The sequence below is a fragment of the Cherax quadricarinatus genome, chromosome 54 (genome assembly GCF_038502225.1).
Source record: "Cherax quadricarinatus isolate ZL_2023a chromosome 54, ASM3850222v1, whole genome shotgun sequence".
Taxonomy (NCBI): Eukaryota; Metazoa; Arthropoda; class Malacostraca; order Decapoda; family Parastacidae; genus Cherax; species Cherax quadricarinatus.
In genome coordinates this window covers 19820353-19840361 of record NC_091345.1, presented here as the reverse complement: position 1 = coordinate 19840361, position 20009 = coordinate 19820353, and the positions used below count along the sequence as shown (strand labels likewise).

The 20009-nt window shown below is 45.1% G+C and overlaps 1 protein-coding gene across 5 annotated transcripts in view; it reads left to right on the top strand.

Moving 5' to 3' along the window:
* Mrtf (Myocardin-related transcription factor) overlaps positions 1 to 20009 on the top strand; it is a 332782-nt gene that overhangs the window by 179942 nt on the left and 132831 nt on the right. The window contains exon 1 of one of the 5 annotated variants that reach the window (XM_070096706.1): positions 5963 to 6406. The exons of the other annotated variants lie outside the window; for them this stretch is intronic. The gene's annotated coding sequence lies outside the window, so the exon portion shown is untranslated. Of the gene's footprint in view, positions 1 to 5962; positions 6407 to 20009 lie in introns of those variants that run through there. 5 annotated transcript variants of the gene reach the window in all.

Here is a 20009-nt window from a genome sequence, read left to right as displayed (position 1 = left end):
TCAGGCTGAAAGATTTTCACGTTACATATGTAGCGCAGCCACTGTGATGGAATATAACAAGGTAATACAGTCAGCTTTTGTTCCCATTATGTAACTATCATATAGAATAGGATAGCAGCACTTTGTTGATGAACCAGTTTTGCTAAGGGCTACAAAAATCCCATTTTTTCCTCTCCTTCCCTATACCTATGTTTCCCTTTCCTTTCCCATACTTCGCTCCTTCCTTTCTCATACCCTGTCCTTATTCTCCTCGTTCCTATCTCCCCCTTATTCTCCTTGTCCCTTTCTCCCCCTTATTCTCCTTGTCCCTTTCTCCCCCTTCCCCTCCTATTTACGTATATACTCGGTGTGCATGCATGGAAAATGTGTTCGAGAATTTAACGTTTGCTGGCATGTTATATCTTGTGTAAGAAAACACTCAGGTCCTGTGTGTAAGCAACTCTAGTACTTAACTTTGATCTACCAGGAGGCCTGATCTGGTCGGGGGAGCGTTCATCCCCAAAAACATCATTCATCCTTCAGGTAACTGCTAGAAAACCGTATCGTATGAAAAAAACAAAATACTGGTTGAGTGTGTAAGCAACTCCGGTATATGCTGGAAGCACGCACATGTAGGCAGTGTGGGTTATTCTAGTCATAGAAATATAACTTTACTTCGAACTATGCGTTCCATTTAGTGTCTTATTGTCGAGTCAGAGATGACTGCACGTCACTGACGGGGTCATCCTATCATCAAATCACTAATACTCGCTGTCCTCCTGGAGGTAAATTATGATTCCAGTCTAGTTAAAGTTTCCTTGCTTCTTGTTGAACCATCTTACTGTTTATAGTAAGTGGCGAGACAGGTTTTAATGGATCAAAACACTGTAGTAAACTACGTTCAGTGAGTTTACTGCAAGCTTTTTTTCTTTCTTTGAGGCTCAACTTAACTTCCTGTGTTGCAGAGCAATCCTGGTATATTGTTGCAATCACGAATTTCAACGCAATGAAAAATCTGCTAATAAGTTTCTCTAATTTGGTTGAATTTGTGTAGCACATCTTTCAAGACAAGTTTGCATTTTGACTCCCTTGTTGACTCCTACACGGATGATTCTTATTTCATCTTCTTCCTTCACTCTACCTTGATGATTGTCCGGACAGAAGCTTTTCTTCCGTAAGTCTTTCAGTCAGCTTAATTTCTTCAAGTTAGTCTTCAAAACTGTTTTTTTTCTTAGCTTACTTTTATTGCTCGTAGATGGTGGTAGTAAGTGGTGGCTGGTAGGTGATGGTAGTAAGTGGTGACTGGTAGATGATGGTACTAAGTGGTGACTGGTAGATCATGGTACTAAATGGTGGCTGGTAGGTGATGGTAGTAAATGGTGACTGGTAGATGATGGTAGTGACTGGTAGGTGATGGTAGTAAGTGGTGACTGGTAGATGATAGTAGTAAGTGGTGACAGGTAGATGATGGTACTAAGTGGTGACTGGTAGATGAAAGTAGTAAGTGGTGACTGGTAGATGATGGTACTAAGTTGTGACTGGTAGATGATGGTAGGAAGTGGTGGCTGGTAGATGATGGTAGTAAGTGGTGACTGATAGATGATAGTAGTAAGTGGTGACTGGTAGATGATGGTAGTAAGTGGTGACTGGTAGATGATAGTAAGTGGTGACTGGTAGGTGATGGTAGTAAGTGGTGACTGGTAGATGATAGTAAGTGGTGACTGGTAGATGATGGTAGTAAGTGGTGACTGGTAGATGATGGTACTAAGTGGTGACTGGTAGATGGTAGTAGTAAGTGGTGACTGGTAGATGATGGTAGTAAGTGGTGACTGGTAGATGATAGTAGTAAGTGATGACTGGTAGGTGATGGTAGTAAGTGGTGACTGGTAGATGATAGTAGTATGTGGTGACTGGTAGATGATGGTACTAAGTGGTGACTGGTAGATGATAGTAAGTGGTGACTGGTAGATGATGGTAGTAAGTGATGACTGGTAGGTGATGGTAGTAAGTGGTGACTGGTAGGTGATGGTACTAAGTGGTGACTGGTAGATGATGGTACTAAGTGGTGACTGGTAAATGATGGTAGTAAGTGGTGACTGGTAGATGATAGTAAGTGGTGACTGGTAGATGATAGTAAGTGATGACTGGTAGGTGATGGTAGTAAGTGGTGACTGGTAGATGATAGTATGTGGTAACTGGTAGATGATGGTACTAAGTGGTGACTGGTAGATGATAGTAAGTGGTGACTGGTAGATGATGGTAGTAAGTGGTGACTGGTAGGTGATGGTAGTAAGTGGTGACTGGTAGGTGATGATAGTAAGTGGTGACTGGTAGATGATGGTACTAAGTGGTGACTGGTAAATGATGGTAGTAAGTGGTGACTGGTAGATGATAGTAGTAAGTGGTGACTGGTAGATGATGGTACTAAGTGGTGACTGGTAGATGGTAGTAGTAAGTGGTGACTGGTAGATGGTAGTAGTAAGTGGTGACTGGTAGATGGTAGTAAGTGGTGACTGGTAGATGATAGTAGCAAGTGGTGACTGGTAGGTGATGGTAGTAAGTGGTGACTGGTAAATGATGGTACTAAGTGGTGACTGGTAGATGATAGTAAGTGGTGACTGGTAGATGATGGTAGTAAGTGGTGACTGGTAGATGATAGTAAGTGGTGACTGGTAGATGATGGTACTAATTGGTGACAGGTAGATGGTAGTAGTAAGTGGTGACTGGTAAATGATGGTAGTAAGTGGTGACTGGTAGATGATAGTAAGTGGTGACTGGTAGGTGATGGTAGTAAGTGGTGACTGGTAGGTGATGGTAGTAAGTGGTGAGTGGTAGGTGATGGTAGTAAGTGGTGACTGGTAGGTGATGGTAGTAAGTGGTGACTGGTAGATGATACTAAGTGGTGACTGGTAGATGATGGTACTAATTGGTGACTGGTAGATGGTAGTAGTAAGTGGTGACTGGTAAATGATGGTAGTAAGTGGTGACTGGTAGATGATAGTAAGTGGTGACTGGTAGGTGATGGTAGTAAGTGGTGACTGGTAGGTGATGGTAGTAAGTGGTGAGTGGTAGGTGATGGTAGTAAGTGGTGACTGGTAGGTGATGGTAGTAAGTGGTGACTGGTAGGCGATGGTAGTAGGTAGTGGCTGGTAGGTGGTGGTAATAGGTAGTGGCTGGTAGGTGGTGGTAGTAGGTAGTGGCTGGTAGGTGGTGGTAGTAGATAGTGGCTGGTAGGTGGTGGTAGTAGGTAGTGGCTGGTAGGTGATGGTAGTAAGTGGTGACTGGTAGGTGATGGTAGTAAGTGGTGACTGGTAGACGATGGTACTAAGTGGTGGCTGGTAGGTGATGGTAGTAAATGGTGACTGGTAGATGATAGTAGTAAGTGGTGACTGGTAGGTGATGGTAGTAAGTGGTGACTGGTAGATGATGGTCGTAAGTGGTGACAGGTAGATGATGGTACTGAGTGGTGACTGGTAGATGATAGTAGTAAGTGGTGATTGGTAGATGATGGTACTAAGTTGTGACTGGTAGATGATGGTAGTAAGTGGTGACTGGTAGATGATAGTAAGTGGTGACTGGTAGATGATAGTAAGTGGTGACTGGTAGATGATGGTACTAAGTGGTGACTGGTAGATGGTAGTAGTAAGTGGTGACTGGTAGATGATGGTACTAAGTGGTGACTGGTAGATGATAGTAAGTGATGACTGGTAGATGATGGTACTAAGTGGTGACTGGTAGATGATAGTAAGTGGTGGCTGGTAGATGATGGTAGTAAGTGGTGACTGGTAGATAGTAAGTGGTGACTGGTAGATGATGGTACTAAGTGGTGACTGGTAGATGATAGTAGTAAGTGGTGACTGGTAGATGATGGTAGTAAGTGGTGACTGGTAGATGATAGTAGTAAGCGGTAACTGGTAGGTGATGGTAGTAAGTGGTGACTGGTAGATGATAGTAAGTGATGACTGGTAGATGATGGTACTAAGTGGTGACTGGTAGATGATAGTAAGTGGTGGCTGGTAGATGATGGTAGTAAGTGGTGACTGGTAGATAGTAAGTGGTGACTGGTAGATGATGGTACTAAGTGGTGACTGGTAGATGATAGTAGTAAGTGGTGACTGGTAGATGATGGTAGTAAGTGGTGACTGGTAGATGATAGTAGTAAGCGGTAACTGGTAGGTGATGATAGTAAGTGGTGACTGGTAGATGATGGTACTAAGTGGTGACTGGTAGATGATGGTACTAAGTGGTGACTGGTAGATCATGGTAGTAAGTGGTGACTGGTAGGTGATGGTAGTAGGTGGTGACTGGTAGATGATGGTACTAAGTGGTGACTGGTAGATGATAGTAAGTGGTGACTGGTAGATGATGATAGTAAGTGGTGACTGGTAGATGATAGTAGTAAGTGGTGACTGGTAGATGATGGTACTAAATGGTGACTGATAGATGGTAGTAGTAAGTGGTGACTGGTAGATGGTGGTAGTAAGTGGTGACTGGTAGATGATGGTACTAAGTGGTGACTGGTAGATGGTAGTAAGTGGTGACTGGTAGATGATGGTAGTAAGTGGTGACTGGTAGATGATAGTAGTAAGTGGTGACTGGTAGGTGATGGTAGTAAGTGGTGATTGGTAGGTGATGGTAGTAAGTGGTGACTGGTAGGTGATGGTAGTAAGTGGTGATTGGTAGGTGATGGTAGTAAGTGGTGACTGGTAGGTGATGGTAGTAAGTGGTGATTGGTAGGTGATGGTAGTAAGTGGTGACTGGTAGGTGATGGTAGTAAGTGGTGATTGGTAGGTGATGGTAGTAAGTGGTGACTGGTAGGTGATGGTAGTAAGTGGTGATTGGTAAGTGATGGTAGTAAGTGGTGACTGGTAGGTGATGGTAGTAAGTGGTGATTGGTAGGTGATGGTAGTAAGTGGTGATTGTTAGGTGATGGTAGTAAGTGGTGACTGGTAGGTGGTAGTAGGTAGTGACTGGTAGGTGATGGTAGTAGGTAGTGGCTGGTAGGTGATGGTAGTAGGTAGTGGCTGGTAGGTGGTGGTAGTAGGTAGTGGCTGGTAGGTGATGGTAGTAGGTAGTGGCTGGTAGGTGGTGGTATTAGGTAGTGGCTGGTAGGTGGTGGCTGGAGGTTGGTAGATAATAGGTAGGTGTGAGTGTGGTGTACGTGGGCGCGCGTGGGCGTAGGTCCCGTATTAGGGGGGTTGAGTGGTGGGGGTGTGTGGGTGCTAGCTTACACTACCACCTGTTACAGGTAGTGGAGTGCTAGCCTGCACCACCATCTGTGACAGGTGGTTGAGGTACTACAGCCGAGGTCGCAGCCAGGTAGAAAGGGAAGTGACAAATAGCCACGACTTCTACTAAGTAATTGTTTTGTATTTAGTTCGACTGGTTACATCATCAGTGTGGTGCTGATGTAAGTGAAAAATTACAGTCTGTTTTCCTGTCATTGTCCATCACTCACCATGGGTCAGTGTTAAAAAGCTGTCAACTTAACCTGGGAAACCTCAGTGGGGTCACCAGGATATCATAGTACAAAGTAAGAGAGGGTGGTGGTGGTGGGTGATATTATGACGGTGGGCGTGTGGTGGTGGGCGTGTGTGGTGGGCGGGAGGCATCAGGTGGTGGCCGTAGCAACCAGGAGAGAACATGTGGGGGTGGGGGTTGGGAGCCCTGACTCACTCGTGCCCACACCTGCATGATTCTTTTCTCCTCCCTGCCACCCTGCACCTCCCACACTTGCTGCTCCCTGCCTGCTACCCACACCTGCATCATACACACCCAGGCACAGGTGACACGTGTATACTGCATCCATATCTGACCTGTGTGAGGGTGTTGTAGCGGGGGGGGTTGATATCGTCCGCTGGTGGGGTGGCAGACTGGCAGAGAGAGAGAGAGAGAGAGAGAGGAGAGGAGAGGAGAGGAGAGAAGAGGAGAGGGAGGGAGGGAGGGATTACCATCACCACACGCCACCACCACCACCTCCTCCACCTCAGTGCTGACACCTGCCCTACACTGACGCCACACACTCCTGCGCCTCCACACGCCACACCTGCCACAACCACCTCGCTGAAATCGCAGAAAATCGTTGTTGCAATGATGTGTGTGAGGGGCGTGCAAGGTGTGCAGGAAACACGCCATTCTCAAGCAGGCTCCTGCGAATATGTCGAGTGTCTAGAGATTTGAAGTGGCTAAAGTGATAGTGGTGTGGAGCCGCTGGGGTAGACAAGTGTGCAGTGTTGACTGACACAGTGTAGGGATGTGTGGCAGGGCAGGGTAACACTGTCCTCCAGTGTGTGTACTCGCCCAGTATTGTTTGTGCTCAGGACTCAACACTAGGATGTACTCAGTGCTACATCACCTCTTACTCTTCTCATCCTCGTCTTCGTCCTCAGTGGTCCTCTCCTGTCTCTTATTTCATCACAATACGCAGGTCAGTTCACATGCTTCTTATACCTCCCTAACGTACCCTTCTCTCTCTTCCCCTTTTCTCTTTTTCCTCCGTTTTCCCAGTGGAAGTAAGTCACTTTGACTTTTTTTGGGGTTATCCTAGGTAATTTACACTATGTATGATAATTGTACTTATGTGTACCTGTACCTAAATAAACTTGCTTACCTCCCCCTCCATGCAAGGGCAAGAATTTGGAGAGAGACAAAGTCTTGGGAATAAGTTTTCTGAAGAGAAATATACAGTAAATACCTCATCTCTCCCCTGCCTCGGCACGATATAATCTGTATAATTATCTTGAGCTCTAGTTCTTGGGCCTGCCTCTTAACTTTCACTTGACTGACATTAATTAGTATTGTTGTATTTAAAAGTAAGTCCCTGCATGAGGTTCCTCTCTTCTCTCTTCTTGTATAGTTGATGTTGCTTCTTTAATGACCTTACCCTGAAAAACTCCATCTTGATTGCTCTGTAACCCGTCTCAATGTTTGTTAATGTTTATAATCCATCTTAGTGGTAATGTTTACAATCCTTGTTAGTGTTTATAATCCCTCTTAGTGTTTGTTAATGTTTATAATCCATCTTAGTGTTTGTTAGTGTTTATAATCCATCTTAGTGGTAATGTTTACAATCCTTGTTAGTGTTTATAATCCCTCTTAGTGTTTGTTAATGTTTATAATCCATCTTAGTGTTTGTTAGTGTTTATAATCCATCTTAGTGGTAATGTTTACAATCCTTGTTAGTGTTTATAATCCCTCTTAGTGTTTGTTAATGTTTATAATCCATCTTAGTGTCTGTTAGTGTTTGTAATCCATCTTAGTGGTAATGTTTATAATCCCTCTTAGTGTTTGTTAATGTTTATAATCCATCTTAGTGTTTGTAATCCATCTTAGTGTTTGTAATCCATCTTAGTGGTAATGTTTATAATCCATCTTAGTGTTAATGTTTATAATCCATCTTAGTGTTTGTTAGTGTTTGTAATCCATCTTAGTGTTTGTAATCCATCTTAGTGGTAATGTTTATAATCCATCTTAGTGTTAATGTTTATAATCCATCTTAGTGTTTGTTAGTGTTTTTAATCCATCTTAGTGGTAATGTTTATAATCCATCTTAGTGGCAATGTTTACAATCCTTGTTAGTGTTTATAATCCCTCTTAGTGTTTGTTAATGTTTATAATCCATCTTAGTGTTTGTAATCCATCTTAGTGTTTGTTAGTGTTTATAATCCATCTTAATGTTTGTTAGTGTTTATAATCCATCTTAGTGGTAATGTTTATAATCCATCTTAGTGTTTGTAATCCATCTTAGTGTTTGTTAGTGTTTATAATCCATCTTAATGTTTGCTAGTGTTTATAATCCATCTTAGTGGTAATGTTTATAATCCATCTTAGTGTTTGTTCGTGTTTATAATCCATCTTAGTGTTTGTTAGTGTTTATAATCCATCTTAGTGGTAATGTTTATAATCCATCTTAGTGTTTGTTAATGTTTATAATCCATCTTAGTGTTTGTTAATGTTTATAATCCATCTTAGTGTTTGTTAGTGTTTATAATCCATCTTAGTGTTTGTTAATGTTTATAATCCATCTTAGTGTTTGTTAGTGTTTATAATCCATCTTAGTGTTTGTTAGTGTTTATAATCCATCTTAGTGGTAATGTTTATAATCCATCTTAGTGTTTGTTAATGTTTATAATCCATCTTAGTGTTTGTTAATGTTTATAATCCATCTTAGTGTTTGTTAGTGTTTATAATCCATCTTAGTGTTTGTTAATGTTTATAATCCATCTTAGTGTTTGTTAGTGTTTATAATCCATCTTAGTGTTTGTTAGTGTTTATAATCCATCTTAGTGGTAATGTTTATAATCCATCTTAGTGTTTGTTAATGTTTATAATCCATCTTAGTGTTTGTTAGTGTTTATAATCCATCTTAGTGGTAATGTTTATAATCCATCTTAGTGTTTGTTATAATTCGTGTACCCTTGTTCTGTGTCAATCCTCTCACACCTCCCCATTAAATGTAAAGCATCTATCCTTGTCATCCTTTGCTGTTTCAAGAAGTATTTTGCATGTCGTGGTCATATCACCTTTTAATTGTAGTCCTCCATGGGTAGGATAACCAAGTTAGGGAGTATCTGCTCCTAGTTTAATCTCCTCGGTTCTCGTAATAGTTTCAATGCATAAAATTAGACTTCAACTTTCGCTTTGCATTTGGCAAAATGAAGGGTTCATCTTGGTGCTGAGCACTCGGGGGTTCACCTTGGTGCTGAGCACTCGGGGGTTCACCTTGGTGCTGAGCACTCGGGGGTTCATCTTGGTGCTGAGCACTCGGGGGTTCATCTTGGTGCTGAGCACTCGGGGGTTCACCTTGGTGCTGAGCACTCGGGGGTTCACCTTGGTGCTGAGCACTCGGGGGTTCACCTTGGTGCTGAGCACTCGGGGGTTCATCTTGGTGCTGAGCACTCCGGGGTTCACCTTGGTGCTGAGCACTCCGGGGTTCACCTTGGTGCTGAGCACTCGGGGGTTCACCTTGGTGCTGAGCACTCGGGGGTTCACCTTGGTGCTGAGCACTCGGGGGTTCACCTTGGTGCTGAGCACTCGGGGGTTCACCTTGGTGCTGAGCACTCGGGGGTTCATCTTGGTGCTGAGCACTCCGGGGTTCACCTTGGTGCTGAGCACTCGGGGGTTCACCTTGGTGCTGAGCACTCGGGGGTTCACCTTGGTGCTGAGCACTCGGGGGTTCATCTTGGTGCTGAGCACTCCGGGGTTCACCTTGGTGCTGAGCACTCGGGGGTTCACCTTGGTGCTGAGCACTCGGGGGTTCATCTTGGTGCTGAGCACTCGGGGGTTCATCTTGGTGCTGAGCACTCCGGGGTTCACCTTGGTGCTGAGCACTCCGGGGTTCACCTTGGTGCTGAGCACTCGGGGGTTCACCTTGGTGCTGAGCACTCGGGGGTTCATCTTGGTGCTGAGCACTCCGGGGTTCACCTTGGTGCTGAGCACTCGGGGGTTCACCTTGGTGCTGAGCACTCGGGGGTTCATCTTGGTGCTGAGCACTCGGGGGTTCATCTTGGTGCTGAGCACTCGGGGGTTCATCTTGGTGCTGAGCACTCCGGGGTTCACCTTGGTGCTGAGCACTCGGGGGTTCACCTTGGTGCTGAGCACTCGGGGGTTCATCTTGGTGCTGAGCACTCGGGGGTTCACCTTGGTGCTGAGCACTCGGGGGTTCACCTTGGTGCTGAGCACTCGGGGGTTCACCTTGGTGCTGAGCACTCGGGGGTTCACCTTGGTGCGAGCACTCCGGGGTTCACCTTGGTGCTGAGCACTCCGGGGTTCACCTTGGTGCTGAGCACTCGGGGGTTCACCTTGGTGCTGAGCACTCGGGGGTTCATCTTGGTGCTGAGCACTCGGGGGTTCACCTTGGTGCTGAGCACTCGGGGGTTCACCTTGGTGCTGAGCACTCGGGGGTTCATCTTGGTGCTGAGCACTCCGGGGTTCACCTTGGTGCTGAGCACTCGGGGATTCACCTTGGTGCGAGCACTCCGGGGTTCACCTTGGTGCTGAGCACTCCGGGGTTCACCTTGGTGCTGAGCACTCGGGGGTTCACCTTGATGCTGAGCAGTCGGGGGTTCATCTTGGTGCTGAGCAGTCGGGGGTTCATCTTGGTGCTGAGCACTCCGGGGTTCACCTTGGTGCTGAGCACTCGGGGATTCACCTTGGTGCGAGCACTCGGGGATTACTGTTGGTAAAGAGAAACCTGAAGGACAGTATCTGTTTTTGTATACTCTCCGATTTGCACTCATCCCAGTGGAGAACGTGACGTTCAGTGGGGATAAGTTCCAGCTACTTAGATAGAGAAAGGATGAAGAACTCAAATGGAATATTGTTTACAAAACTCAGAGGATTAACAGATAAAACGAAAGAAATACATGAAAGACGTGGGAATAATTATGTCAGCTGACCTTTCTTTTAAAGAACTTAACAAGACAAAGATCACGACAGCCAGGAAGATGACAGGGTGGGTATTGGGAACTTTCAAAAACAAGGAAATAATGCCATTGGTGACACTTTTCAAATCGCTAGTGCTCCCTCATTTAGAATATTTCTCAGTACTGACTGCCCCGTTCAAGGCAGGAGAAATATCACAGCCTGAACAAGAACAATAATGTTCTTAAGGGTCTTTTACGGTTACAGTTTATATGTGGCGCTTGCATGGGTCACCAACCCATGGTCTTAGCATGGGTCACCAACCCATGGTCTTAGCATGGGTCACCAACCCATGGTCTTCGTATGGGTTACCAACCCATGGTCTTAGCATGGGTCACAAACCCATGGTCTTAGCATGGGTCACCAACCCATGGTCTTAGCATGGGTCACCAACCCATGGTCTTAGCATGGGTCACCAACCCATGGTCTTAGTATGGGTCACCAACCTGTGGTCTTAGCATGGGTAACCAACCCGTGGTCTTAGCATGGGTCACCAACCCGTAGCCTTAGTATGGGTCACCAGCCTGTGGTCTTAGTATGAGTCACCAACCCATGGTCTTAGCATGGGTCACCAACCCGTAGTCTTAGTATGGGTCACCAACCCATGGTCTTAGCATGGGTCGCCAACCCGTGGTCTTAGTATGGGTCACCAACCCATGGTCTTAGTATGGGTCACTAACCCATGGTCTTAATATGGGTCGCCAACCCATGGTCTTCGTATGGGTCACCAACCCATGGTCTTAATATGGGTCACCAACCCGTGTTCCTAGAGACGCATGCCTTCCTGTATATGTGACGTGTGGTCAACAACAGACTCATGCGGTCGTGTATGTGACGTGTGGTCAACAACAGACTCATGCGGTCGTGTATGTGACGTGTGGTCAACAACAGACTCATGCGGTCGTGTATGTGACGTGGTCAACAACAGACTCATGCCGTCGTGTATGTGACGTGTAGTCAACAACAGACTCATGCGGTCGTGTATGTGACGTGTGGTCAACAACACTCATGCGGTCGTGTATGTGACGTGTGGTCAAGAACAGATTCATGCGGTCGTGTATGTGACGTGTGGTCAACAACACTCATGCGGTCGTGTATGTGACGTGTGGTCAACAACACTCATGCGGTCGTGTATGTGACGTGTGGTCAACAACAGACTCATGCGATCGTGTATGTGATGTGTGGTCGACAACAGACTCAAGTGGTCGTGTATGTGACGTGTGGTCAACAACAGACTCATGCGGTCGTGTATGTGACGTGTGGTCAACAACAGACTCATGCGGTCGTGTATGTGATGTGTGGTCAACAACAGACTCATGCGGTCGTGTATGTGATGTGTGGTCAACAACAGACTCATGCGGTCGTGTATGTGACGTGTGGTCAACAACAGACTCACGCGGTCGTGTATATGACGTGTGGTAAACAGGCTCATGCGGTCGTGTATGTGACGTGTGGTCAACAACAGACTCATGCGGTCGTGTATGTGACGTGTGGTCAACAACAGACTCATGCGGTCGTGTATGTGACGTGGTCAACAACAGACGCATGCGGTCGTGTATGTGACGTGGTCAACAACAGACTCATGCGGTCGTGTATGTGACCTGTGGTCAACAACAGACTCATGCGGTCGTGTATATGACGTATGGTAAACAGGCTCACGCGGTCGTGTATGTGACGTGTGGTCAACAACAGACTCATGCGGTCGAGTATGTGACGTGGTCAACAACAGACGCATGCGGTCGTGTATGTGACGTGTGGTCAACATGCGACCATCTCCATAGTTACTTGTAGGCGACTCCGGGGGTCACTGCTCTCGCGGCCTGGCCCTAGGACCCCTGGTTGATAGTCTCATCAGTTAGGCTGTTGATGCTGGTTGCATGCAGTCCAGCATATGCACCACAGCCCGGTTGATCAGGAACTAGCTTGAGAAACTGGGATGACTTCTTAAAGATAACCTAGTTATCTCTTGGTGCATTCACTGCATCCATATATAAGATCACTTGCTGATTATATTAACCCTTTCAGGGTCCGTCCCGTAGATCTACGGCTTTACGTTCAGGGTCCAAACCGTAGATCTACGCCATGAGCTCAGCTCACTCTGATAAACTGTGAGTGGTACATTTGGGCCTAGATATGAGAGAATACATCTATGTGGTATGTGTGCACTACATAAAACAGATCCTGCAGCACACTGTGTATAATGAGAGAAAAAAAATGAAATCATGATTTTTCGATTAAAACAGCAACTTTGCAGTGTTTTTTCGTATGTTTTTTATAGTTGTATTTGCGATTTCTTGGTCTCATTTGATAGAATGGAAGACATATTACAGAAATAGAGATGATTTTGATTGGTTTTAGCACTGGAAATGGCTTGAAACTGAGCTCAAAGTAGCAGAAATGTTAAATTTTTGCCGATATTCAAGAGTAAACAAACGACCTCACACGTCTAATACACATCAGCTGGTGGGTCTAATATACATTCACAAATATGGTGATGATATTTATACAATTATTACAGTATTGCATAACAGTAAATCTTCTATTTTTTGGTGTGAATAAAAATTCATTTTGTGAATAAAAAATCAAAATGGAATTTATTTGTAAAGCCTCAAAACATAACTAATGAACAGAGGAAATGTTAGTTTAGTGCCAGGAATGCCTACATTGTTCATTCTGGACCCTATTTTGAAATTGGAATATTTTGAACTTTGTGTTAAATTGGCCAAATTAACAATTTCCGATCACTTTATTTTGTAGTTGAAACAGTTGACTTGGCGATTTCTTGTGCTCAATCGATAGAATAGAAGTAATACTAGTGAAATATCTAAGAATTTGGTTGATTGGAATAATGTAATTGGCCTAAAATGGGAGTCAAAGTCGGCAAAATCGCCGATTCGTAAATATCGCTGACACATCAAAATTCGCGAGAGCATAATTTCGTCAATTTTCCACCAAATTTCGTACTTTTTGTTTTATTACCTTCACAAAAAGATTCTCTATGATTTCATAAGAAAAAATAACAAATTTTTTTTTTGAAAATTCTTGGACACTGGTGCGTGACTCCAGATTTGGGCCTTGGACCCTGAAAGGGTTAATACTGTGAATAATTCTCACCTTATGTTTGGTTTGGTTGATTGTCGGGCGTTATATTCCTACATTTGTATTACACTTGATTTTTGAAGAGTGGCCACTTTACAGGGTTTAAACTTTAATGTGGTTCACGTGAACAAAAAGGTTTAGTGTCTGAATGGATTCTGTGTTATGGTATGTGCAAGTTGTGTTGAGTATGGCTGGCCAGCCTGGCACATGTTGCTTAAGTTACAACCATGTGCAGCTGCTGCCATATATTTGCTTTAATGATCACTCACAACTACTTTTTTCTCAGCGATTTTCAGGATCTTTCCTTCTGAACTGTTGTCACTTTACAGGCTTCTCTTCTCTTATCCGATTTATATGATGTTGCAGTAACTCTAGCGCTAGTTTACTTGTGAACCCTCCAGTATTGAACTTGCTTGATACAGTACAAGCTCGACGTTGATGCTGTTTATTCTAAGACAAGTCTGACGTACGTCGTGTACCTACTTCTAAAGGATTCTGTTTTTAAGGTTACAAATACGAATACAATTTTTAATTTCTTTGAAAAAGTTATAATGTGTGATTTAAATTTTATATGTTGTTAGGTACAAAGAAAGCACTACAATGCCTGGGCATTTCGGGCTGCTTTGAGATTCGCAGATCTCAGTATCCTGGCCGAGGTATTTGTGTTGGTGGTCATCAGGTCATCGCTTATGGACCCCTCCTTAAGTCTTTTCATACCAACTCTGAAAACTATATATAATATGGAGTTTACCTCCACCGCTTCCGCATCTAGTTCATTTCACTTCCCCACTAATTCGAGGCAGAAGTGCGTCGTAACATCCCTTTGATTAATCCGTGTTTTTAGTTCCTATGTTTGCTCTCTTGCTCGTGTGTTTTTGTGGGTTTAGTTTCTGTAAATGGGGAATATCTGCGTGGTCAGTCTTCTTCAGATAACATGAGCATATATCAACACTCCAATGTGCAATGTGGCACATGCTTGTTGAGAGCAACACTTGTTGTATTGTCATACATAGAGATGTGTACTATCGTACAGATGAGTATCATCATACAGAAGTTAGAAGTATTGTTCAGAGTTGGGTACTGACGTATAGATGGGTGTACTGACGTATGGATGGGTGTACTGGCGTGGAATGTGTGGCATGGTATTGAAAGGGGTGTGGTTAATATAACTTGTTACGTCACAACGTTGTGTGATATATAATTTCAGGAGAAGTGTGGTGCAATGTATCCTGGTGTAGTGTTGTTGTTGTTAGTTATTGTTGTTGCTATTGTTAGTTATATATTCATGTTGTTCTTGTTAGGTTTCAAAATTTTATTTAATATGGGGTATGTGTTTGTAAAGGTCGATCCTTGACTCCTGGCCCCGACTCTTAATTAAGCTTCATCAAAAGTTATTTACTTGTTTGTCCTCTTCAGCTCTACCATACGTTTACAGCTGAGTATGGAGTTGTCTTCCGTCTTTCACATCTAGTTCCTACCTGCTTTTTTGGTTGACCAGGCAAGCACCAGACAAGTCTGGCCCAGGGCAAGGATCCGGGAGTAGAACAACTCTCGAAACTCATCAAAGGTATATCAAAGATATATCTATATTCCCCTGCACATGATCCTTGCAATTCAGACTATCCCCTTCTGCCCAATCAATTCAGATTAATATAACCTTGTATATCGTATTCATGTCTCTTATTCTTCCTATCAGATTTGTCAGAGTTATTTCCATTGATATCTTCTCACAGGATACACTCCTCACCTCTTGGACTACTATAATAAACTTTTGCAAGTTTCTGAAAGTACTTGATCAGGTAGAAAGTGAGATGGTGAAGTTTTCAGCTGGTGCTGTGTATTGTAAGAGGAGCCTGATAGGTTGTGTACTACACGGTCCTGAAGGATATTCTGTTGAGCTGCTAGAGGGCTGCTCAGACATTCTCTTACCTTGTGTATACTGATAGTCACACGGTGGCTCTTCTGTTTTAATCGTGAACACATTTTGTAACCTTTTACGGAGTTCGTCGCATACTTCACTGTTATATTTCATTAGAACCCCATTGTGCTTCACTCTCATTATGCGATCGTTTAACGTGTGTGTGTGTGTGTGTGTGTGTGTGGGTGGGTGGGTGGCATGTGTGTGCGCGCACACACACACGTATGTACTCTCCTATTTGCTCACGTATTTGTGGCTGCAGGGGTCGGTTTGTAGCTGCTGGATCCGCCTCTTCTGTTTGTTACTAGGTAAACTTTCTCCCTGCTCCAAGAGCTTTATCATACCTCTACTTAAAACTGTGTATGGATCCTGCCTCCACTACATCACTCCAAATTGTTCCACTTCTTGACGACAATTCTATGACCAAAGAAATGCTTTCTAACATCATTGTGATTTATCTGAGTTTTCAACTTCCAATTGTGGCCCCTTGTTGCTGTGTCCCATCCCTGAAACATTCTGTCGCTGTCCACCTTGTCAATTCCTCTCAGTATTTTATACATTGTTATAATGTCCTCCAGTGTCGTCAGGCTGATTTCCCCTAACCTCTCCTCATAGGAGGAGACTAGTTTTGTTGCAAACCTTTGCACTTGCTCTACTTTCTTAACATGGCATCTGTTGTCATCCCTGTGAGCTTGGTTTCTGTGAGAGCTATGATGTCCGGTGATGCCTCTTTGACTCTTTCGTGCCACTCCTCCCACTTATTCGTTATTCCATTAGCGTTGGTGTACCATACGTTCAGCTTCTTCTTCAACACTGTGTTTCGAGGGTTCTGTAATGGTGGGGGACCTGGCAGTGTTATAACGAGATTATTTCCTAAGATGAAAGCGGGGTGTGAATGATACGTCTTCGGAGGCTTCTTACTTTATTGTTAAGTTGTGGTGGGTACACAGGCTTGTGTATTGTGCCCATGGCCCGGGCAGGGCCATCCCACGAGAGAGAGCTACTAGACCTACTGTCTTGACTGCTTGAGGAGTGATGCCAGAGTGAGAGCGTGGCAAGGGCAGGCAGGCTGGCGTGCCCACCGAGAGGCCTGGCTACAGAGGGCAGCATCTTAGTGGTGCAAAATATGAACTAAGCTGGCAGACAGCATGGGCTGTCTATGCAGACAGTACATGCTGTCTACATATGCTCGGCCACCTACCTCGCGTCGTCCCGACGCGACAATACTGGTGGTAAAAAAAACTCGGTCTCTCTCTCGTAGGAACAGGGCACAGAACACAAAATAAAAGCATATATATACATATGGACATGGAAAAAAACTTCCTACAGGGAGGGAAGAAAAAAACATGTGGGGTGTGCTAAACATCGTGGTCATAGGCAGTGAGCGTCGAAGGGCATCACTGCACGCCTTCCTGCGTCTGGACATACTGCAACACAGGAGACATCGCTGCAGCTGAGCTGTGACATAACAGGTTACGGTCTCCTCTGGAACGGTGAAGCAGTCATCGTAGGAGTCACTGCAGGTTTCACTCAACCTGGGGCACGACATGCTGGTGCCCTTGAGTGAGGCGTCGTCGACAAAACTCGGCAACTGGGCGGGACTTCTGGCAAGCGACTCAGGAGGACACTTCTCGACTGGTACTGTCGCTGGGCTGCCACTGCCGGCGAGCGTGGAGCGAGTTGTGGAACGAGTCAGTCGTGACAGAGACGACTGGGCGAAACATCTGGGAGTCGTAACATCATACACCAGACTGCAGTGAGCGAGCTAGCAGTCAAAGTGACATCGTCTTTGTGCAGGCTGCTCACTGAAGCTTGTGACACGAGGCTGACACAGCGCCTGCCGACAGGGTTAACTGTGGCTTGACGAGTGTCATTCTCTCAGCAGTTGGAGTTATAGCAGAGGTTAGTCTAAGTGTCCCCAGACTTGTTTTTCTACATATAACTGCACTCTGAAGGTCTGGAGGTGAAGTGAAACAAATCTTGATGGGAATCATAGCAGGTACGATTCTGCAGAGCATCATGAGCGACGAGTATAAAAGCTTTCTGTACAAGGGGGCTCATATGCTCAGGGGCTGACTTGACATCAGCTGTCAAATGCACTGGTCACATTGGGTGACTTAGCACAGTGGTGCTACTCAGGTCTGGCTCAGACCTCACTGGACACACGGAAACTTTAAACACACCCGCTGTACATGCGGTACACTGACTGAGAGGATTTAATTAACACACGACATATATCTTCTCTCAATCTTCTCGACAATACTGAAATAATTACTGAACACTCGATGGTGACATCATGTGATGTCAGGCATGATGTCGCGAGGTGACGTCAGCAGCACTGTGACGTCAGCAGACATCTCGAGGTGACGTCAGACATCGTGACGTCATGAAGTCGGGCAGCATCGTGGGTGACGTCAATGTGATGCGGGCAGCAGACCACAGCATGTGGCCTGGGACATTGGTAACTCATGTGGCTGGTAGATCCAAGTGACATCGCCCACACCCAACGTGGCGTCGTGATCCTCGTGGCGTCGTGATCCTCGTGGCGTCGTGATCTGTGTGGCATGCTGATCCACGTAGCTTTGAGTGGCCTCGGGCACTCGGATACACAGTTCTGGCAATGAATTCACACGGAAAACAGCAGAAAACACAGCAGAGGGAGTGGGCAGTGGTGAGTGGTGTATGGTAGGCAGGTGAGCGTGAGTAGGGCGAGCATGGGCAAGGTGAGGAACGGCCGCTTCCTCCTCCTCCTCCCACACCCACAAACATGTGGAGAAGCTCACACTGGACGCAGAAATCACCACAACACTCACCTCTGGCTTGCTGAAACAGCTGTGCTGAGCTGAACAACAGCAACATACAAGTGATGCTGAACACTTGACTTGAGAAACAGCGTGGGACGCTGTAGCATGGGGTCACTGGGACGCCACTTACAATTCTCGAAGAAATTCGGTAAATTTCGGCTGGATCCTTGTACCTGTGTCTGGATGCTGAAACGTGCAGACACGACATCAGGATAACTCGTTGAGAGACAGATGCTTCTTGCATAGGGTGATGAAGTGAAGATGAACTTCATCCCTTCCTTCCTCTCTCCGAGCAAACACAACTGCTGCGACCACCGCTTCCCACCATTTAACAAGTTTGTTTGGTAAGGCTGAAAGCGGGTGGTTAATGATATACTTCTTCGGAGGCTTCTTTGTTTATTGTTAAGTCGTGGTGGGTACACAGGCTTGTGTGTTGTGCCCATGGCCTGGGCAGGGCCATCCCACGAGAGAGAGCTACTAGGCCTACTGTCTTAACTGCTTGAGGAGTGATGCCAGAGTGAGAGCATGGCAAGGGCAGGCAGGCTGGCGTGCCCACCGAGAGGCCTGGCTACAGAGGGCAGCATCTTAGTGCCGCAAAATATGAACTAAGCTGGCAGACAGCATGGGCTGTCTGTGCAGACAGTACATGCTGTCTACAGTGTGCTGTGGGATTCTACAGCATAGTGTGAGGTGGGGGCTGTAAGTGTGGATTGTGGTTTGTGTTGGGATAGTGTGTTTGGTTGTGGGGTTCTGTGTGTGTGTGTGTGTGTGTGTGTGTGTGTGTGTGTGTGTGTGTGTGTGTGTGTGTGTGTGTTTTACTATACAGAAATATAATGATACTGGTGGAGTGGTGAGAAGATGTGATTGTGAGTTAATGTATGCCATATGATTGTGTGTGCGTACTCATCTATTTGCACTCACCTATTTGTGGTTGCAGAGGTCTATCCACAGCTCCTGGCCTCGCCTGTTTGTGTATGTGTGTGTGAGAGAGAGAGAGAGAGAGAGAGAGAGTGTGTGTGTGTGTGTGTGTGTGTCATGTATCGCGACATGGTAGATTAGTTTTGGGTAGCACCTCTTGATAGGGTGTAGTTTGATATTGTTGAACCAACGCAGACTGGTACTTCTCCCATACGACATTTAATGGATACATTTACTGCACTTTGTGCCCTTCACGTAATAATTTGATAAACAATTCCTTGAGAGCCCAAGCATTACATTAAATAGTAATAATTATAATAATAATAATAATAATAATAATGAATTTATATTTTTATAAGAGATTCTGAATTTGTAAAAAAATTACGTCTGCATACTAATGTAGTTGTATTCGCCGAGTTGTATTTACGTTCGAGTCTCGGCTCCTGGCATCGCCTTTTACACTCAGTCGACTGCCGCTATTGTTTTCTGTCCGTATTTTGTTGTTGTTGTTGTTAATTCTTGATCCCTTAGGCATGTTGGTTCTTATTCCTCTAGTCTTGTTTCCATAGTTACCTCTCTCTGTTGTCTGTTCCTCTTCCCTGTGCCAGTGTCCCAGGCTTGATTTTATGCTTAATACCTGATTGTCTCCTGCTGCTGATTACCTGATCTCTTCCTGCTGCTGATTACCTGATCTCTTCCTGCTGCTGATTACCTGATCTCTTCCTGCTGCTGATTACCTGATCTCTTCCTGCTGCTGATTACCTGATCGCTTCCTGCTACTGGTTACCTGATCGCCTCCTGCTGCTGATTACCTAATCTTTTCCTGCTACTGATTACCTGATCGCCTTCTGCTGATGATTACCTGATCT